This window comes from Pteropus medius, unplaced genomic scaffold (genome assembly GCF_902729225.1).
Source record: "Pteropus medius unplaced genomic scaffold, Ma_sr-lr_union100, whole genome shotgun sequence".
NCBI classification, from domain to species: domain Eukaryota; kingdom Metazoa; phylum Chordata; class Mammalia; order Chiroptera; family Pteropodidae; genus Pteropus; species Pteropus medius.
The window spans coordinates 4,155,128-4,178,804 of NW_024353909.1; the positions used below are offsets into that span (position 1 = coordinate 4,155,128).

The window sequence follows — 23,677 nt, forward strand, 5'->3', positions numbered from 1 at the left end:
GTACCACTAACTTGAAAACTTTTGTACAGATATCAGTGACACCTTGGGATTCACCTGGCACTAAAACACCTTCACAGCGGCCTTCTGCCTCTGATCTGTGGGAGAGGCCATTTTAGTTCCATCTTTAGAGTTTTTAGCATCCAGGAAACAGAATTTCTGATGCCACAGTCAAGCATGGTTCTTTTTAAACATTTATTTTCTTGGTCACTTGTCACAGCCATACACAGTGGTGTGGCATCGAGAGAATCATTGGGCTTTCACATCTCCTTCAGTCTCTGAGCTACTGGGTTATTTTCTCATTTAAATGGGGACCCCCCCTTTCTATATTTACTTGTTTATATGTCTGTCTCCTTCAAATGAAAAGAGGTCTCTGCTTTCAATTCCCAGCACCTTGCAGCAGGCTTGGCAATTATGATGATGATATACAATGACATTAGTTATGACTAATGTTAATTAGTTCTATTTGCTACTTTATATGTAGTATTTCATGTACCAATACCCTGTGAGAGAAATACTATTATAATACCCATTTTAATGAGGTAGAAACATAGGTGCAGACAGGTTTGAGTAAATTGCCATAACAGCGAAGTGGCAGAGCCCGGTTCCAACCCTGGTGGTCTGACTTCAGACCCATCCCAGGCTCTTTTCCTAACTTTGCCTAATCAATGGCTATTATTAAAGTGGACCTGGAAATGGTGAAAGGAATTTGGTTTCATGTAAAAGATCCTTAAAGTTAGACATCTAGAAGGGGAGGTTTTTGCTTAAAAAGACAAGAGAAGAAATTAAGGGGCATTTCTGAAATAGACAAAAAGACCAGATATTCTTTGTTTTATTCAGAGATGTGTTGAAATGTATATATGCAAATAATCTCCATGATGTCATTTTCAACCACAATTCCCTCAATTGTATATCTGAAATAAAGACACAATCTGCTTTCTTTGATCATTTGTGATGTAGTTTGATAAAAACATTCAGTTCACTTATGTAAATGTATGCAAAAATTCTTCACTACTGTAGCTATTAAAAGAGGTTTAAATTCAAAGTCCGCCTATTTTAACAAAATAAATAGACACACCCAGAAGGAGATTAGCAGGCGTTTTACACCCAGTGAGACTTTGGGTGCTGCCCTGTTCATTTTAGAGATAGTGATACTGTAGGCATACTGGAGAGCTCATTTTTAACTTGTAGCAGCTGTTTTATTGAAATCTTTAGCTATACCTCATACACTACACCAGCGGTCCCCTTTTTGGCACCAGGGACCGGTTTCATAGTAGACAATTTTTCCATAGACCAGAGGTTGGGGGTTGGGAGGTGGTTTCCGGATGATTCCAGCGCATTACATTTATTGTGCACTTTATTTCTAATATTACATTGTAATATATAATGAAATAGTTATACAGCTCACCATAATGCGGAATCAGTGGGAGCCCTGAGCTTGTTTTCCTACAACTTGATGGTCCCATCTGGGGATGATGGGAGACAGTGGTACCTGAAGTGTGTTGCTTAGGTCCAGGCTACTCTGTAATCTCGTTTGGTTGCTGTCACTGCAGAAAACCCTGCTTCACAAAGATAGGATGTTGGAAATGGGAGTAGGCTTTTCAGTGCTATTGTGGCAATCTCAAGATATTCCGCCTTGACTTTAATTCAGAACATATGGAGATTTGAAGTTGTCTGAAACACACTTTTAAGGCCACCGTCATTTGCGATCTCAAGCAGTTGATCCTCCTCTAGCACGGACAAAGCCGATTCACCTGGCTTATTCACAAATGGGTCGCGGATCCATTCCTCCCCAGTTCAGGGTCTTTTGCAGTTGGGAGATCATGTTCAAACTCTTTCGAAAGCTGAGCTGGTAACTATGCACCAGCCGGGAGAAAGAAGGCCCTGGCTCCGTCTCTTTCAAAATCTCCGGTAATGTTTGAAACATGTCAAAAATCCCAGTGTTCACTTGTCACCCCCATAATTCCGGTTCGGCTTTGAATGCAGCCACTTTATCTGCCGACTTGAACACGGTTGTGGTTCTCCCCTAAAGTGACAGATTGCGTTGGTTAAGCAGGTTGAATATGTCACACAAGTAAGCAAGTTCTGCAGGGCATTCTGTGTCACTGGAATGTGCTGCCAGTGTTGACTGTTCTTCTAAAAGAAATCTCTGGAGCGGCTCTCTTAACTCATAGAAAGCCATCTCGCTTCTGTGTATAGAAGATGTGTGTGCTCTGCGTCCATCTCTCCACACAGAGCCGCGTGAACAGTTAAGGGCATGTACTTTGATGTGGTTGATAATTTTAATCACATCCTGTAAAACGTTGTTAAGTTCAGGTGACATTTTTTAGCTAGCAGGCATTTCTCTATGGATGACAGTCCGTAGACTTACATTCAGAAGCGACCTCTTCGACCCGAGTAATGAAACCAGAAAGCCATCCAGTCATGGCAGCTGCTCTGTCCATGTATACACCGACATAAAATGACCAGTTCATTTTCCTTGATATGTGATCATTCAGAGATTTGAATAGTTCTGCAGTTGTGGTGTTGGTGGAAAACAAAAGAGCACATAACATATCCTCATGCACCTCATCCTCCTGAAAAATAGATTGTACAGAAACAAGCATTGCTGCCTGTTGTCAGCATCAGTAGACTCGTCAGCCTGGAGTGCGTACCACGGCGACACATTAATCCTCTCTAACAATCATGCCTCGTATCCTCTGCTACTTCATCAGTTCGTCTAGTCGTGGTGCTAGCCGAAAGAGGAACACGTGCCACCTTTTGAACTGAAGCCTCTCCTAAAAGTTCGTGACAAATGTCCTTAGCAGCAGGAAGGATCAACTCTTCACCAATAGTAAAGGGCTTCTTAACTCTAGCAGTGTGGTTAGCCACTAAGAATGATGCGTGCCGTGCGGACACATTTGATGAAGTGGTGACCTTCAATAATTGCTTCTCTTCTTCACGTTCATGGTTTTTATTCTTTTGAAAAACTCCAAAGGCTTGTCTTAATGCAAGGTGCTTGGTCTTCATGTGGCGAAGCAGTTTTGAAGGTTTCATGGCTTCTTTGGATAGCCACTCGCCACATACTATACTAAGTGAGCTTGGAGAATGTGAATCAGCTGTTGCAATGAACCCATAATTTAAGTAAGACTCTTGGTATTTTCTTTTAAATGCAGTTTTTTTTTTTGTTGGCAGTCTTAGGGCAGGGGTCCCCAACTCCCCTGGCCACAAACCGGTACCCAGATGTGGCACAGCAGGAAGTGAGTGGTGGGCAAGTAAGCAAAGCTTCATCTGTATTTGCAGCTGCTCCCCAGCACTAGCATCACTCCTCAACTCCACCTCAGAGCATCAGGCAGCAGATTCTCATAGGAGCACTGGTCCCTGGTACCAAAAAGGTTGGGGACTGCTGTCTTAGAATCTTCTGCTGTCTCATCATTGGGTCTTTCCCCATTTCAAAAAGCTCTCCAGTGACGTTTGGTTTTTACTCATTTTGGCTGGGGTTAGCTTGTGAGCTTACCAAAATTGTGACAGACAAGTGCACAGGGCTGGAAAGAGGCACGGATGGAAGTGGTAAATAAAATAATGGGTTGGCCACGCACGGACTAAAATAAGTGTTGGATTCTGACTTAAAGCCTGCCACCAGATGCAGCTGTACAGTTGAAGTACATCAACTCACTTGTCACTCTATAAAGCCTGCCACCAAATGCATCTTAAATGTCACTTGCCACTCACTGATAGGGTTTTGATATGAGTCTGCAAGAAATTGATTTATTATGGTTTCTGTGCAGTCAAACCACTCTTTAATGTTAATCTGTGTTCACAGCCCCTCCCCAGCACTAATATCAGCTGCACCTCAGATCATCAGGCATTAGAGTCGCATAAGGAGCATGCAACCTAGATCCCTTGCACGCGCAGTTCACAATAGTGTTCACACTCCTATGAGAATAGGATATGTGTTTTAGCTAATTGCAAATATAGATGATGGTTTGCTTGCTCACCCACCAGTCACCTCCTGCTGTGCAACCTGGTTCCTAACAGGCCATAGACCTCTGTGGCCTGGGCGTTGGGGACCCCTGCACTGCACCATCCCTAATTACCTGAAGCTCACTCTATAGATCTAGAACTTAGTCCTCCCTTTGGGGCACTTACTATATTGGGAAATTAGTGCTAGAGAGATTTCTAATGGACAAACAATAATTCTCCAAGGCTTTTTGACAGATAATGTTATTATTATGCCCTATAATATGTGTGAAGAGAAGGTAGATGAGCTGTTTCTCAGCCCACAGTGGGTAAATTAACTCTGCCCTCAAACGAACATTACTTCAATAGAAGGAAACACGTAAGAAAAAAAGACAGAAGGAAACAGGAAAGAAATGGTCATGAATCAGAAACCAACTGTAGTTGTGTAACCTCTTTATATTCTTCTCTCTTTCTGAGGGTTTTGCAAAATAGTAGCTTTGTTTACTAACACATACATTTACAATATAATCTTTGGTTTTTAGCTCATAGTTAAACTCATGTTGAATGCGATTTATGCCATAGATCTTTCTGTGTCTTCCATACATCCCACTCCCTCTAGGTTGGCAGTGCCTGCGTTTAACAGATCAGATAACTGAGGAGGTTCTCTTGACTGAGAGAACTGCCTGAGTTTACACAATAAAAGAATGGCGGCCCCTCTGCTATAACTCAGATTTTCTGAATTTTAGTCAGTGCTTTTTTGTTTCACCACAGAAATATTTGATTCTAGAAGTCAGTGTATATTTAGCATTTTTTTTAATACAGAAAAATTAAAGAGATAACACTCGAACTCAAATCTAACACATTAACCTTTCCCACATTTATCTCAGATCCTTATTTTAAAAAAATCAAATATTAAAGTTGGAGCTCCATATATTCTCCTCGCAAGTCTTATTTTCTTCTTTCCCCAGAGGCAACCTTATCATGAATTTGATGTGTATCCAAGCCATGTTTTTTTTTATCTTATTATAAGTATATTTGTATTCATAAATACTAGATAGTGGTATTTTGTTGCTGTAAAATGTATGTACGTTGTATTGCTGCATGTAACATCTTGCAACTTGTTTTTTAGACTCAAGATTGTTTCCGACATTATCCATGTTAATACATATAAATCTATTTAATTCATTTTTGCTGCTATGTGTACTCTACTTATCAGCAGTATAGTATATCTAACAGTATTTTTCAGCTTCACTAGATATTGCCAAATTACCTTGCAAAATGATTCTGTCAATGTTCTCCTCCAGGAGAGTTTGAGATATTCGTTTCTCTAGTGAGCTAAAACCTAGTATGGCCAAACTCAAGCTCTTGATACTCTGAAAATGAAACATAATTTGGGTATATTTGCCTTATTACTATTAAGGTTGAAAATTTTTTCATTTGGGTTTCCCCTCCTGTCAATTATCTGTTATCAGTGATCTATTTGTAGATGTTCTTCATGCTTTGTGGATACTAACTTTTTGTTTATAATGGAGTTTGTGATTTTTTTTAAAGATTTTAATTTTGATGTCAACTTTATGAATATCTTGCTTTCTTGTGTCTGTTTTATTGGTGGTTTAAGAAATGTATCCCTGCTCTTCTATTCATATAGTTTCAGACGCTTATTTTTCAGGTCGTTAATTCAGCTAAGTTTATTTTTATCTATAATGTGAGCAAAGTCTATTTTTTTCATGAAGAATGCCAGTTGTCCTAATACCAGATACTTACTAGTCCTTTCATTTTCCACCGGTTTATAATGTTGTCTATGTTATACTTAGATCTAATTTGTGCCTGGGTGTATTTCTGAGCTTTTTGTTATATTCCATTTGTTTATCCCAGTGTCAGTACCCTCAACTGTCTTAAATGGTATGGCTTAATGATAACAATAATAGCTAACACCTAGTATGTACCAGCCTCTGTTCTAAGTCCTTTCTGTGTATTTTTTTAATGTAATCCTCACCAACTTGATTAGTTAATTTTATTATTGTCTCTATTATATTGATGAGGAAAATGAGGCACAGGGAAGAAAAATAAGTACTCCAAATTTACACAACTAGAAAATGAACAATAGAACTGTACTGCTATAATTAGTCTGAATTATCTATTAGGGTTTATGGCCTTTAATAAAGTCTTTTACATCCTTTGTCTTCTCTACTAAGTTCCTTCTCATGAATGGCACCTTATTTTCATTGCACTTTCTAATTAGATATGAATCATGTATAGGAACACTATTGAATTTTTTATAATCTAACTGTATCAGTCTTCAGTCTTGCCATACTTACTTAGTTCTAATTGTTGGTAAACTCTCTTCTATGGACTTCCTTTCTAGTCTTTACCTTGCTTATTCTTCACATTAGATAAGATCTTCAATGTAATATTGAATAGCAGAGTAAGTTGGAGTGGACATATTGATCTTATTTCTGACTTTATTGAGTAAGCTTCAAGTGTTTCACTTTTAGCATAATATCTGCTACAGATTTTTGGTAAATATTTGTATCACATTAAGGAAGTTCTCATCCATTCCTACTTTGTTATCATGAATATGTGCTGAAACGTAAACAGACTAACCATCTATGTCTGTCTGTATGTTTGTATTAGATCAAGCTTATTGATTGTGTTGTTCAAATCTTTTACAGCCTTACTAGTTATTTTTGTGATATAATAGTTTCTGATAGAATTTTATAAAAATCTCCCACTTTTCCATTTCTCTTTGTAATTATATCAGTTTTTGCTTCATATATTTCAAACTTTAGTTGATAGGTGAGTATAGATTCATAACTTCTATTTCTCCTTGTTAAATTATTCCTTTTTTCATAATATATTATCCATTTTAGTCCTTATTTATGCTTTCTGACTTAATTCTATTTGCCTGATAGTTATAGTGCTATATCAACTTTCTTTTAGTTAGCACTTGCCTGATATGTCTTTTCATTATTTGTTTTCAGATTTGTGTGTGTTGATTTAAGATCTCTTTTAAATAGCGCATGACTGGATTTTTCAAAATTTAATGATAGACTTTATCTTTTAATAGACAAGTATATTTGTTTTCTGTTGCTGCTGTAACAAATTTATTATTTACAGTTCTGAAGGTTAGTAGTCTAAAATGTAAATACAAGGCTGTGTGCCTTTTGAGACTCTGGAGGAGAATCTTTCTCCTTGCTTTTCCAGCTTCTGGAGACTACCTGCATCCCTTGGCTCATGGCCTCTTCCTCCATCTTCAAAGCCAGCAGCATAACATCTTCTCTGCTCTCTGACCTCTACTTCAATCCTTACATCTTCTTTCTGACTCTGACCCTTTTGCCTCCTTCTTATAAGGACCTTTATGATTACACTGGGCCCACACCAACAATCCAGGATAATCTCTTCATCTCAAGATTCTTAATCACATCGTAAGTCTCTTTTGACATGTAAGGCAACATATTCACAGATATTGGGGATTAGGACATGGACATCTCTAGAGGGCCATTATTCAGCCTCGCATTACCAGCTTAAAGTTTAAAGTTTATTGTGACTAATGATATATATGGACTCACTTCTACCATGTAATTTTCTATATACTATGCTGTTTTCTTCCTTCTTTATTTTTCTCCTATTCTGCTTCAGATTGGATTGATAATTTTTCTGTAAGCCTTCCTCCAATCACTACTACCTCACATACATATTTCCTGTACTTGTCTGGAAGCTATAGATTTTATTTAAGTAGCTCTACTTACACTGTTAACAAAAAATTATATATTTTCTAACAATAATGAAAGAATTGAGTACCTTGGTCCTCCTCAAGAGTAAGACAAGGACCCTATCACATACTTATTATTTCTTGACATTTTCCCGCTCTCACCATTTTTTATCATTGTGTAGAATTTTGGATCATCCCTTCTTTACCACAAAGTTGTTTATTTTTGTCAGTCAGTAATTAGGTACTGACCAGTTACCAAAATAGTCTGCTGATTTTTCTTCATTCATCTCTTATTTTGTATAACTTGCTGCTTCTTCTTGATTTGTATTTCTTCTTGCTGAATTGTATCTTTCTAAATTCTAGGCTAGAGATCTCGTAGGTTATGTATGTTTGACCATATCTTGATTCCACCTTCAATCTTGTGTGATAGTTCAGCTGAGTTTAACATTCTATTTGATAGGTTTTCTTCTTTGAAGATAAATCTCTGGCATCAATTTTGCTGATAAAATTCCACCATTAGTCTATTATTCCTGTATAGGTAATTTGTCTTTCTCACTAATTACTATTAAGACCACGTTTTTATTCTTGACTTTCTTAAATTTCTCTTTAATATATCAGTATTTGATCCTTAAATACCGGAAACATTTTTGGCATTAACTCTTCTAATGTTTTTTCTCTGACATCTCTTCTATTTTCTATGTTGAGAAAAAAATACACATCCATATGTGTGTGTAGACATACATATGCACACACTTACGTTCCTATACAATTCTACATATCTGCTTTTATTTCTCATTCATATCTTTCATCTCTTCATCTCTCTGTGCTGCCTCCTCCATGATATTCTCCAATTTATGAATTCTGTCTTTGATTCTGGCAAGTCTAAAGTTTACCTCATTTTTACTTTTTTCCCCTCATCTTTACTTTTTTAGCTTAATTTCAGTAACTATTCTTTTTTCAGTTCCAAAATTTATAATTAGTTATTCATAGCCATGATTCTTGATTTACTTACATCTGCATGCTTTTGTTTCATAATACTTGTTTTATATACATTTTTCTATCCTGAATCTGTTTGAAGATCTCGGGCGCATTTTCTAATCAATTTTAGTTAGCTCTATTGATTGCTCAAGAATGAATTCATGAACTGATTTTTACAGCTGTCCTTCTGAGCATTTGGAATTTTAAATAATAAATTAATCTGGTAGGGGCAGGAAGTGTGTTTTTCTCTCATTCTCAGTGCTCTTACCTCCCTGTCTAGCATTTTTTGTATTTGCCTTCACCCTGGACAAATATCGCTACTCCAGAATCAAGTGTTGAGCCTTTTTTCCCATGGGGATATTGGAGATCACAGATCCAGTCATTGCACTGAATGGTGGCGTAGCCTAGGGCCTGGTTACATTACAGTCTCTCCTTCACCACAACCATGCCCACCACCACTGGCACAAGTCTGTGTAGACTGTAGCCTCAAGAACATCACAACTTTGTTCAGCCTCCTTCCAAATGCAGGGATGCTCTCTTGGCTGGGTACCATGGTCCTTACCCCTTACTTTCTGAAGAATATTTTTGGTTTCCATTTTTCTCTCTTGAGCTTCCTTTACTGATTTCAGGACCTAGAGCCCAGGAAGTCTGTGGCTTCAGGCTCCCCTTTCTGTTTCTGTTGCTCTCCTGGTCAGTATGATGTTTTTGAGCACAACTATGCCCGGTTCTTCATTTTTTCAAAACGCTATCTCTTTTTTCTTTGTGTTAGAGTAAAAGGCATGTTTTAAAGCTTAAACTGATTGATTTATAGTCAGTCCTCTTAACTACTTTTTATAGTGCTTTGTGTATTACCAATTGAACACTTACAAAAGGATGGTGAAATATGTCTTTTGTTGGCATAAGAGCAGTTCTTTTGTCTTTGCCTAAATTGTAAAATCTGTAAAATAAAATCACAGGAATGAGGAAATAAGGAAAGAATAACATTCTAGTCTATCGTGGTGGGCATCTTTTCTTTTACCACATAAAAATCATAGCCATTGCAAAATGGAATGTGTTCTTCCTGAACCCCACCAAGTGACTCATTCAGCGACAAGAGCATACCAGCAACAATAATATCAAGAGACTTCCAGAAGGAAAGATTTGTGTTTGTCAGAGAGAGGTGAGCCTCTGACCTCAAACCCTCACTTGAGACCTCTTTTACTTTGGCAAAGCTAATTGTGAAACCCAGAAGACAGATCCCAGCAGCTCATGTTGATTATAAAGTACACTGAGAGAGGGGAAGCTACTGACTGAGTGTTAGGTAACATATTGGTCAGCACGTTCCCTGAATTTAGAATGACGGCTCTACTGATCGAATGTGATTAGTTTGAGTATAAGCTAAAGCCAAAATTAAAGGAGGAGGTTTGTTTCCCTTGTCACTAATGAGCTATCTGGAAAATGAAAGAAAAACATACTGGCTTTTTTGCATGCTTTGCAAGCCTTTTCATCTTTATTCTGCCTGTCCCAAATTTTAATTGCTTTAGCAAATTGTTTTTTCTAATTAATATTCAGACATACAGTTAATACTTGTCACCACAGAGGGAGATTAAGGTAAAACTTCCTTTTTATGGGTGAAGTATGGTTTTTTTTTTTTTCAAATCCCACCTTCCTTACTCCATAAAAATTGATAACTTTTTTCCTATTATGAGCATCATCATCAACCCAATTTTTATGGACTAAATGTTTGGGTCTCCCCGAAATTCATAAAATGAAATCCTAACCCCCAACGTGACGGTATAAGGAGGTGAGGCCTTTGGGGGAGGTAGTTAGGTCGTGAGGTTAGAGTGCTCATGAATGGGATTAGTGCCTTCATAAAAGAGACCCTGAAGAACTATCTTGCCCTTTCCTTCATGTGAGAATGCCATGAGGAAAATGGCTGTCTGAAAGCCTGAAGAGAGCTCTCTCCAGAACCTGACCCTCTTGACACTCTGATTTCAGACTTCCACCCTCCAGAACGTGAGAAATAAATTGCTGTTGTTTATAAACCACCCAGTCCATGGTATTCTGTTATAGCAGCCCGAACTGACTAAGCTACCAGCTCATGTCACTTTTAAGGAATGGCTATTATTGTCATTATCAACTAAAGAATCTATTCTGCCGGTTTGTACAGTGGCAGTAGACATTGTATTCATTTAAACTAGTACATGATGAGATATAACACTTTTATATAATGAGCAAAGACAAAAAGAGATACATTAAGTAGCATGGTATAAAGGTTTATTAATGATATGAAATTCCCAACATATTTACATCAAGATTATATGATGTTTTTCAGAGAGCAAATAATACTCTTCCTCAATCCCATTTCCTCTTCCCTGTCACAAAGTAAGGGACAGATACTGGAGGAGTATATATGACATGGAAGAGCTCTTCACTGAATGGCATTTGAGGAGAGTCTTTTGTTAATGCCAGTTGCAATGAAATTGTTGTATGCAACATTAAGTTTCATGTTTTGAAAGAAAAAACTCCCCTCTGGGATGTTAGGACATTAAATTGGGATGCATCTGGGAGGAAAGGACAATATTTGAGAGCAGGCATGGTGATGCACAGTTGTCTTACTATGGTAGTATGTAACCAACAAAGAGTTGTTGAGTATGTAAGTGTACTATAGAGAGTAAGGGTGGTATATTCAGACAGATCCAGAATAAAGTCCTGACTCTGCATGTACTAACTCTGGAAAGTTACTTAACATTTCTGAGCCTTCAGTTTCTTCTCCTTAAATGGAACTAATAATGGCACATAGAAGATTAAACATGACAATATATGTAGAAAGTGCCTGGTGAAAGATAAGCACTCAGCATTCAATAAATGGTAGCTTTGATTATTTATGTTGACAGATAGAAAGATCTAGGTGAAATGGCTTGGGGAAAGACTTAAATTTTTATGACACTATATCTTAAGATCTTTTGTGTTTCTTTCTTAGATAAGAAAGAAAACTAAGGCACACTCAGAGAGGCCCTAAGGTTTTAAACTAACTGACCCATATAGTACAGAGCTATGTGAAATAGGAGCTCTAAGCTCTAATTCTGCCTTCTTCATCACTCTTCACTTGTTTCTCTTCATTTTTGACAATGAAATCATCTTCTAAAACATAAAACATTTGTATTTATGAATGCATATGTGTTCTTCCACATCAAAGAAAAGAGGTTCATTATCAAGTAAGTGACTATATAGAAATTTTAGGTTCAGTAGCTTTCTGATTCTCTATCTCCTTGGGACTTATTTATTCATTTATTTGTACAGATGCTCCCTGGCACTGTGTAAATCATACCTATGTGATCAGAAGCCATCCTATTTCCTTTTGCTTAATTATCTTTATGCTTTATCTTTGGTCTGACACCTATCAGACCAAAGAGAAGGCAATAATTCTCTTTGAGAATTATTGAGAAGGCAATAATTTTCAGAAAGAATATTATGATCCCTATTCAAAGATACATCCTAATAATCTGAACAGATTGTTGGTACATATTACTTAAGAGAAATGTACCTTACATACACCTGCCTCTCTCATGTGATCCAATTCAATTCACCTTAAAATTCCTATAGACTTTTTTCCCCAACAAATTGGGGAAAACAAGAGATAAGACAATTGCTTGACCAACAGGAACAGCATATCACTGACCAACTCCTTTATATTCAATTTATCGTTCCAACTACTTCCCTCTAAGAACAAGGAGAAAAGCTGGGCAGGAAAATGAAACACAGCGAGTTGGAGGGAATGATGGAACAACAAAATCAGTGATGATCAAAAATAAATACGAAACCAAGAAATATATGCCTAGCATTTGTGACTACTTTTCCTATATATGTCTAGAAAAGGCTGAAAAACTGAAAGGAGCTTTCAGAAAACTCGCTGGTCTAGGGAAATTGGAATCAGGGTGGGCTAGAGAGATAAAACTTGGAGAAGGATGGACTTAGTAAAACTCCCAGACTTTTGCTTAGGACTCTGAAAAGCTACACTCTGGAAACAGGTAAACTAGTATAGATATTCATTTCAAATAATTTAGATCTCTGCCTAGATAAAGGATATCCAAGATTTATAGTTCCAAGAAGTAAATATATATTGTCACCAGAGGAAGAAAACATTAGTTTAAGCCTCAATGTATTGTAACAGTTTTTATATACAGTGTCCAACAAGTTAATTTTAAAATAATTACAATATGTTTAATAAGCTCAAGGAAATAAAAGGCAAGATTTAAAATTTTTATAGAGACCTGGAAAGCATAAAAGAGAACAAATGGGAATTGAAGACCTGAAAAATACAACAATTGAAATTAGGGACTCAATAGATGGGTTTATCTGCATATTAGATACAAATGAAGAGAGAATTCTGGAAGTAGAAGATAGATCAGAAAAAACTACCCAAAATGAAATAAAGTAGAAGAGTTGATAAAGCACAGGAGATGTGGTTTTGGAGTACCTGAAGGATAGGAAAGAATGAAGCAGAAGAAATAATGGCTGAGATATCAAACCACAGATTCAAAAAGCATTATAAACATAAAGCAAGATAAATACAGAGAAAACCACATCTATGCACATGATAGTAAAGCTGCCAAAGGCCAAAGAGTAGGTATTAAATGCATCCACATAAAAGAACAGTTTACTTTAAAAGGAATAATATTAAACTGGCTGCTCATTTCTCAGGTATTGCTGAAGACAGGATACCATTATGAAAATAAGAGGACTACAAGAAAATCTTCATACTGAAAAGTAGAACTCTAGCTCCTTTCTCCCTCAATACCCAGGACATGGGAAGAATATTAGAATATTTTTCTCTGGGCAATTTCACCAGCCTCAAGGAAAGGCAAAAATAAACTGATAGTTGGGAATCTAAAGTATCTGATGGCACTTGGCTGGCTGGTGCTCAAGCACACTGCAGTTTTTGTGCTTTACTCATTTAAATATAAGTATTTAACTAAGCTTCACCAAGAAAGCCTGTAGTGCAGAAGTAAGAAACCAAAAAAAACATAAAAATGAGAACTTGGAGGAAACACACAATACAGTGAGAAGAAACCTTAAAACAAAATGATCATTGATAATCTCAGGAAAATAAAAGATGACTTTGCATCCATGAATAAGAACAGAGTGTTGTTTATAGGAAGAAAACAAAACTGCTTAAAAGGTTAAGAATATAATCACAGAAACTAAAATCTTGACAAGATAATTAGAAAATAAAATTGAGAAGCTATTAGAAAGTAGAGCACCAAGGGAAAAAAAGCTAGAAATTAGGAAAGAAAGATTAGAAAATTAAATGATTTGTTCAGAAGTAAGAGGTTCCAAAAAAATTTTTTTTAATGGCAGTGAAGAGATTATGCAAGAAATAATTCAAGTAATGTATCCAAAACTAACAAAGAAGAATTTATGGAAAAGACTCATCAAATATGCTGCATAATGGATGGAAATAGGCCATGTCAAGGCACACCATCATTACATTCTAGAACACTGGATGCAAGGAGGTCGTAGAAACTTCCAGATAGGAAAAAAAATGATCAAAAACCAAAAATTAAGGACCATAGTGACATCAAACTTTCTGACAGCAACACTAGGTAGTAGGGCTGTGGGGGCAGGGAGGACACTTTCTGAAGGAAAATAAATCCTAATCTTGAGTTCATCATCCAGCCGAAAGACTAACCAAGAGTGGAGATAGATAGAATAAAGACATTTTAGACATACAATATCTTAAAAAACTTGAACTCCATTAACCATTTCTTAGGAAGGCTCTGAAGAATGTGCTCCATCAAAGTAAGAAAGACATGAGATTCAGGATTGCTCAAGACAGTGCTGCATTCCTAGGATGCTGGCCATATTGCAGGCCCAGGAAGCAGCCAGTTCATACAGGAGTTGCAGAATAGATGGCCCCAGGAGAGATTTGTCTCCAAGAAGATGGAAAGTATTGAGAGGAGATTTACCTCTTTGAGAGTGTGGGCTGGAATCCATGATAGATTAAAATCCTAACCAAAAAAAAGGGGGACAATAACTCCTGGGAAAATGAAAGTCGTACAAGAAAGGAAATGTATAGCTCAGCTGTTGGTAGAAGTTGCATGTTCATAATGGCGTAAGTACAAATGTTTATCTCACGAGAAAATAAGTTTGAACTATATTGGGACAATGGGGAGAAGACAGTTAAAAAGAGAAAGAGACATGGAGAGAGGAGGAAATAATTAATTCTACAAAATTAAAAATGTTCGTAGGTAGGAACATTTGCGTGGAGGCTTGAAGGATAAGGGGGAAGAGGACAGGGAAATGGGGTGTACGTTTCCAGAGGACAGCAGAGTTAAATGCGGTGATGAGAGAATAAAGCTATCATTGTCTTCCATAGGAGCAACTGGATAGTGTTCAAACTGAAAAGTTAAGTAGCAGAGAATTACTAGAGATACAGAGGCAAACACCAAAAGAAAATGCTGAAAGAATTGCTGGTGGTTGACTCCATTAATGGGCAAAGGTGGAGATACCGGGGAAGGGCAGGAGAGAGGTCAGGAACTACTGTTTTTCACAGTATGCCTATTTTAGAACCACTCGACTCTGTAAATTGTGTGTATGTGTACATTTCATAAGATTTAAAAATTAAATCACGCTGCAGGACAGTATGTATAAGTTTGCAACCATTTATGCAAGTAAAATTGCACATGCAAATATGCTTCTTTTAGTCACAAAGTATTTCTGGAAAGAGATGAAGAAAACTGCTAACAGTGGCTGCCTCTGGGCATGGTAACAAGTGACCATAGGTAGGCATGAGAGAGAGACACTACCCTTGTATCCATTTGAGTTTTACACTGTGTACATGTATTATGTATTTCGAAAGAAAAAGCTAAGAAAAAAAGAAACTGGGAATGAAACTGAAGCAAGAGAACAGTTAAAATTAAACGGGCTCTAAAGAGTTGAGAGGATGAGTTATTTATTCAATAAAAGTAGGTGTGTGTCTCATTACACAAAGGACATTATCGTTATAAAACAAAAGGAAGTGAAAAACAAGGGAAAAATCACTCGTAGTGCCATCCTGCAGATAAACACTATTAAATTTTTGGTGTGCACCTTTCGAAACTTGACTGTACGATTGTTTGTCTGTGTATTCCTGCCCTCTCTCATCAGATAATTCTCTTTTGCTACCAACTACTTCCACTCGACAGTATAGTGTAGTCACTTTTGATATGAATTATTAAGGAATATTTCTGTACAGATCACTTTCAGTGACTGATTTCATTGCATCATTTGGCTTCACCACAGTTGATTTAACAAATTGTGTCCAGTTTTTCACTATAAATAATGCTCCTGTCTTAATTGCTGCTCACATCCTTACCTGTCTCCTTAAACTAAATTTTTATAAATGGAATTGCTGTGTCAAATGGCATAAACATAACTCAAAATCTTGATACATCTTATGAAATCTGCCAGACAGTTTGCACCAATTTACATCCTTGCCCCCAGCAGTGCCGAAGAATATCATCCTCTCCCAGGCCCTTGACAACATTGTGTTTTTGCCAGATCTGGCAGATAAAAAAAATCTCTTATTGATAGTTAAGTTTGTTTCTTTGGTTTTCTGGTGATGCTGAACATTTTTTGTATATTTATTGACCAATATATAAATATTTTTTTGAGCATCTTCTCCAGGCTGGTGCTAACTGAAGTGAGAGACAGAAAAGTAAATAGGATGGTCTCTTTCTTCAATGAGTATAATCTCAAAAAAGACATAAATACACAAACAATATAGTATTATAGTGTGCTATGTTATGTGTAAATACAGAGGAAATAATTAATTCTTCTATAAAATTAAAAATGTTCATAGGAACATTTGAGTGGAGGCTTGAGGGATAATTATGGAGGAAGAGGACAGGGAAATGGGATGTATATTTCCAGAGAACAGCAGAGTTAAATGCGGTGATGACATGCAGCACACTTGGAAAAGGTAAATGATCTGGCGTGGTGGAAACCAAGGGTATGTGTTGGAAATTGACAGTTCTTGGAAAATAAGCTTGGAAAATGCATTGAGTCCTCTTAAGAAGAATTTGGAATAGATCCTCCAGACCAGAGCTTCCTGTGCGGTTTACCAGTCTTGGTTTCAGGCTGCCACGTTTCAAACAGAGGGTGACAAATATTCACCGCATTCAGGGTCCATGAACCCTGGAAATTATATGTAAAGTTTGGAGGATATGTTCGGAGGTGTGTGTGCATGTGCGTACATTTTCTATGGAAGGGTTCCATAGCTTTCTCTAAGGGAATAAACGATTCAGCACCACTGGTCAGACATTGGAGTACCATGCAGTATCTTCAGCAGGAGATGAACAGGATCAGGTCTGTAAAACTGAATCCCGTCAACAATGTAGAAGGAGAACCGGATGTGAAGATTTGAAAGATAGTATTAATAATAACCACCATTTATTGAGTGTTTACTCTGTGGTGCCAAAGTGGTAGATGCTTGTCACCCATTTTATTTCATCTCCAAGTAACACATTTAACAGATAAGGAAACTGAAACCTAGATTTTAAATTTAGCCCAAGGTTGCCTGGCTACAAATGGCAGACTACACTGTTGAATGCCAGGTCATATGACTCTGAAGCCCACTCTTAATCATGACCCTCTCTGTCCTTCTTGTAAAGCTCTAGCACCATTTCTTTTGTACTTCATCTCCTACTTTTCAGTTATTTTAAGCAGCAAAGTGACTCACTTCAGGGCAGAGAACCGTATGACTAGAGACACATTGAGAAGACGAAAAGGAGAAGGGCCTCGGTGAATATTCATTGTTCTTGTTCCACAAAGAATTGATTATCTGCTGAGATAATAGTATAAATCCAAAGAAATCTCTCACCGTGTACATTGCTTCCTCTTATAATTTGTGTCTTCTTATTCCATAGAAAGAAATTCTTGCAGATTTCAACTGGCAAACAAGTCATTTTGAAGAAAAGTGCACAGTTCTGTTTTCTTCAAGCTTCGTAGTCATTAGCACTACAGGATAGGAAATCCACCTGAGTCTATTCACTCTCATTTGTTTTCGAAATGACATGTGCAAACAATAGCATTCACTTCCGTCTGTCGTGGCAAATGTTAAATACATGCTAAGGAAATTTATAAAAGTTCTGACTATTTCACCTTGGAAGCTGAACATTGCCTAAGAAGGGTGCTGATGCCCTATTGTCAAATAAAAAGCAAATATTATCTTCAGATACGTGAAACCTCAGGGAGAAGTGCTTGACACAAACCACCAGTGGGCATAGAATTCTGAACTGCAAACAATCACAGTTTTTTCATCTTTCGCGCAGTCTTATTATGCACACGCACCTGCAAACCTTTTGTACATGCTCATGGGCTGCTGTAATGATTCTGGTTTTCTAGCCCCAATTCACAGAAGAAAAACAAAAAATAGAGGCAGCTGTTGCTGAGATTTTGGTGGAAGACTTAGAAAAACTCATTTTTATCATCGTTAGAACAAATATATGAAACCCTGTATTAGTTTTCTATTGCTGTTTAACAAATTACCACAAACTTATGGCGTGAAACAACACAAATTTATAATGTTTCCCTGGGTCAGAAGTCCAGGTATGACTTGGCTGGATCCTCTCCTTAGCATCTCAAAGGGCTAAAAAAAGAGCTGCATTCCTTTGAGGAGTGCTGACTAAGGAAAGATCCACTTCCAGGCCCCCTCAGGTTGTTGGCAGAGTTTATTTTCTTGCAATTGAATGACTGAGGCCCCCATTTCCTTGCCAGCTGTCAACCAGAGATTGTTCTCAGCTACTGCAGAACCACTCACAGTTCCCTTCCATAAGCCCTCTCACACTTGGAATCTGTTCACTAGGAAGAGCCCAATCTTTTTTAAGGGTGCTCCTGATTAAGTCAGGCCCACGAGGATAATCTCATCCTAAAGTCAACTGATTTAGGGCCTCAACTACATCTACAAAATCCCTTCGAAGAAGCACTTAGATTAGTGTTTGATTAAATAACTAGGAGAAGAAAACTATACATCAGGAGATAGAGATCTTGCAGGCCATCTTAGAATTCTGCCTACCATAAACCTTATGAGATGCTTTTCTTCTGGCAAGAGGATTGTATGTTAAGTGCTTTCTTAGCATGCATCTTTGTCTTCTATATTTTGTAATTTCTTTTTTTTCTTTAGCAAATACCACTGAATCCACAATTAGGTGTCACATGAGGGCATTTCAGGTTTTGGTAAAATGATGACAGTAGCTGTCATTCATGAAGACTTACTATATCCAGACATTATTCTGAGTTTTACATGCATTACCTCATTTAACCACCACCACAACTCTATGCAGAAGGTGCAATCAGTATCACGAGCTATGGATGAGAGAGCGGGCTGGGCATGGCTAAGTGGCATGCCCAATATTTATCAAACAAATATCTCAACAGCTAGAAAGTGGCAGATCTGGGACTCAAACCCACATCTCTTTTTTTTCAGAGCCCTCCTTCTTATTTCCATCAGTTGTCTTGCTATGTTGTGGTTTTGAATGTCCTCCATATCTATGATGATTATCATTCGTCCATTTTTTTCTTAGTCAAATTTGCCATCCAATAACAGAAAATGTCACATAGACCAAACCTTCCCTAAAAACAAAGGACATCCCTGAAAGTCAAATACCAGAGACACAAGGGTGTTAGAGTGATTTAGAGCCTGACTTTTGGTAAGGATAATCCATATGTTAGCAGCTGGCATTTTAATGTGCCTTGTTCCTGGAGTCTATGATATGCTTTGCTGCCTGATTTTATGCCAGACATTGATTAATAAGTTTCATCAAAAAGAAAACTCAGCAATTCAGCCCTGGAGAGCAACTTCAGGTCTTTCCAGAACAGCCAATCCGTGTCAGCAAGACTCAGAATAGAAATGGTACGCATCCATCAAATGGATGGATGGGATTTTAAGAGTCCTTATAAGAGAGGTTGCTTCCTCTGCTCTACTCTCTACTCTTTACCATATGAGAATACGACCAGAATTTGGCAGTCCTCAATCCAGAAAAGGGCCTTCGCCAGAACTCGACCATGCTGGTACCCTGATCTTACACTGCCAGCCTCAGGAACTGTGAGAAATAAACTTCTGTTGTTTATCAGCTGCCCAATCTATAGCACTTTGTCATAGTAGCCCAAATTAAGGCAGAAATTGGTACCGAGGGTGGGATGCTGCAGTAACAAATACCTAAAAATGTGGAAGTGGCTTTTAAACTAGGTAGTTGATAGAGGCTGTAAGAAGTTTGAACTGTATGCTAGAAAAGGCCTCCATTGCTGTGAATGGACTAAGACAGACTGTTAAAAAAGTTGGGGGGGGATAAATGAAACGCATTAGAAATTATTTCTTTGAACATAAATATGAGCAGAATATAGTGACATTCAACCCTTGTAGTTTCTCTTGTCAATAATAATGGATCTATAATCTTGAAAATTAAATTAATGAGGATTATTTTGTTACTGATGTTTTAAGATAAAATTATAAACAAATGCAGATTAATGATCTGGAAAGACAGACTTTGCTTACTGTTTTCTTAATATTTTAGTACTTTACTAGGGCTAATTTACTATGAATAGAAGAGTTACAGAGAAAATTTTGGAAAAACAGATTGAGTTGTATAAGAACATTTTTTCCACAAATATTCTTAGAATAGAGATAATTATCATACAGATATCTCATTTCAACTCTTATTTATCTAGTGTGGTATTTATGTTTATTTTCTTTTATAGCTATGTCTCTAGAGATGATCAAGGATAATAATAATAGTAGGACTCTTGACATAGAGTGAAATCTATAATTTCCATTAATTCTAAAATTAAAATAAAGTTTCATCTACACTCTCATTGTGAATAATTTATCATCTTGAGAACTGTTTTCTTTGCTTCAAATTTAATTTATTTAAATTTTAAAATACAATTTATTTATTTGTTTCCACATAAACTTTTAAACCAGGAGGAAATGTAACTAATGTTCTGGTCTGTCCTCAGTTGTTAGTTGGGAAATTGGCATTTGAATTTAAATATTAGATTCTCTTTATTAAATACTTGTGAGCCTGTTCCTAAGAGAGTGACCATTCAGGGTCAAATTCAGTTTCTAAATCTGCAGTGGGGCCAGATCTGGATTTTGGTGACATGCCAAGGCATTGCTACCTTGTGAGAGTTTGCCTGGCTGAAATTTCTAACACTCCTTTGCAAACTGCAGGGTGCATTCTTCTTATTTACAATGATCATCAGTGCAGCTCTAGTCTAAACTCAACCTATGCTTGACGAGAAGTTTCTGACTCGTAGCCTTACACTGTACCTATACCTTCATAGAGCTACGTGTATTTTACATTTCTTGCTCTCTCTCTCTCTCTCTCTCTCTCTCTCTCTCTTTATCTCTCTTTCTTTTTTCTCTAGGAGAAGTGCCCCATAGAAATTAAATGGAGGAAGGAAAATTTTAGATTGGAATGTCCTCTCAAATCCAGCCCACAGAGTATATTTTATATTTAAGTACATTGTTTTATGCTGTGTGCTTTCTTTAGAGGGCTGCTTCTTAGCTACCATGCTCAGGAGACTATGAGATTCGTGAGGGAATAATCAAACTCTTCTCCAATGAACTGAAAAGGTAGCTTTACCTCTCAGTTGTTATCCTGGAAGTTTCTAAGTGATCTCTACATCTTTTTTCAGCCCTTTTGCAGTGCATCGTTGGTATCACTAAATATTTTCTATGAATAGTAATCCATATATTTATTTCTAAGTAATTTCTTCTCCAGAATTAAACAGGATTATCAGAATTGATTGAGATGATATAGCAATCAAACGAGGGATATGATGGTTTTTGTTAATTTTGAGATAATTGTTTGTTTATAAAATTAGAATAGAATAAATTTGAATTTTATTAATAGCATAATACATTTAGGAATCACATCACCTGATAATGAACCCCAATTTCATAATTAGAGGGGAAAAAACCTGTGTCTGGTACATTTGTCACACAATCAAGGGGTTTCAGCATTTTCTGCTCTGAAAACCATCTCGTTCTTTAGATTTCCCTGAAGCATTTTCACGCCTGCCTCCTTCTGACTTGCATTTTTCTTGTTTACATGTTGGTCATCATGACTGTCATTACTGTCAGCTCCATGGGGACAGGGAATGTGCTTTGGACATTTTTTTTTAAGTTTATTGGGGTAACATTGGTTAATACAATTATATAATTTTCAGGTGCACATTATAATTTGACATCTGTATATTCTATTGTGTGTTTCCCTCCCAAAGTCCAATTTCCTTCAGCTACCATATATTTGATCCTCTTTACTCACTTCACCCTCCTCCTATCCCCCTATATTTGACCCCCTTTAACCATTTACCTACCTCCTTCTCCTCCACCCGCTACTCTCTGCACTAGTCTATAGTCCATGTCCATGAGTCTCTGTTTGTTTGTCCTGTTCATTTTTTGCTTAGGTTTATACCCCGCATATAAGTATATGGGGTATATCATGTGATTTTTAACTTTTTCTGTCTGGCTTATTTTGCTTAGCATGATTATCTCAAGGTCCATCCATGTTGTCACAAATGGCAGTATTTCATCTCTTCTTATGGCTGAGTAATATTCCATTATATAACCTCCATATTGTTTTCCATAGTGACTGTACCAATTTGCAGTCCCACCAGCAGTGTATGAGGGTTCCTTTTTCTCTGCATCCTCTCCAACATTTGTTATTACTTGTCCCGTTGATTATAGCTATTCTAACAGATATGAGATGAATTCTCATTGTGGTTTTGATTTGCATTTCTCTAATAGCTAGTGATGTTGAACATCTTTTCAAATATTTGTTGGACATTTTTTTTGTCTCCCGTAACACCTGAACCTCAGAGCCATTGAGTATATATTTGCTATATTTAATTGAAAAGTTCTAAAAACAATTTGTTTATCAAAGTTGCACATGACTAGGAGAGACTAAGAGGAGTAGCTAATAAGTTAAATATCAGGACTTTAAAATATCTCAATAGGCCGAAAAATGTATAAAAAGAAATATAAATAATAAGAACTGAATTCAAAAACACAAAAAAACAAAATTAGGAATGTAACAGGTGTGTTTAATAGTGAATTACACACAGCTGAAGAAGGAATTAGTGAACTAGAAGATAGTTCAAAAAAGTACAAAATGAAGCACAGAGAGCAAAAGATTAGAAAATGCCAATGAGAGGCTAAGAAACAAAGAGGATATATTGGGAAAGTCATACACATATATAATTGGAATAATACAAGGAAAGGAGAAAGGGAATGAGGCAGAAACAATATTTATAATGGCTGAGAATTTTCCAGAAATAAAAAATATCAAACCACAGATTCTAGAAGTGTAGCAGATTCCAGGCAGGATACGCAAATAAACCCATAATTAGACATATTATGGTTAACCTGCGCTACAATCAAAAATAAGGAGAAAATCTTAAAAGCAGACTGAGAAAATAAATATCATCAAAGAAGCAGAGTTTATATTTTTAGATTAAATAAGATGCTTATTGCATGAGTCATTTTTTTATGATTTAACACCTTAACCAAATTTTCATCTTTGGAGCCTGCTTAGGCCATATGAAGTTTTCTTCCAAAGCTAGAATAGAGGATTTGAATGGCTATTGACCAAAAGAGAGAGATTCGATTTATTCTAGTTAACTCCAAGGGAATGGACCAAATTCCAGTATACGAGGGTCCAAAAAAATCAAACATATCTCTACTTAATATAAAGAGAGATATCTAATATTTCGAGTTGTTAAAACCTGGGATAAATTACCTTATATAAGAAATGAGTTCTCTAACATCAAAGGGTTTGATCAAAAGGCAGATACATTAGTTCATTTATCAAATATTTAGTAAACACCTACTATGTACCAGGCGTAGCTATAGATGCTGGGGATATATCAGTCAACAACACCAACAAGAACGAAAATGGCAAAAACTCCTTCTATGGAGAACATATATTCTAGTGCAAGGACACAGACAAGCATGATAAATAAGTCAGTCATGCACAGTGTTAGAAGATGCTAAGTGCTAAGAGGCAAAAAATGAAACAGGGTAAAGGG

General features: G+C 36.8%; 1 protein-coding gene across 18 annotated transcripts in view; it reads left to right on the forward strand.

Moving 5' to 3' along the window:
- Window positions 1-23,677, forward strand: part of HYDIN (HYDIN axonemal central pair apparatus protein) — a 335,404-nt gene that overhangs the window by 166,661 nt on the left and 145,066 nt on the right. The gene's annotated exons all lie outside the window — the stretch shown is intronic.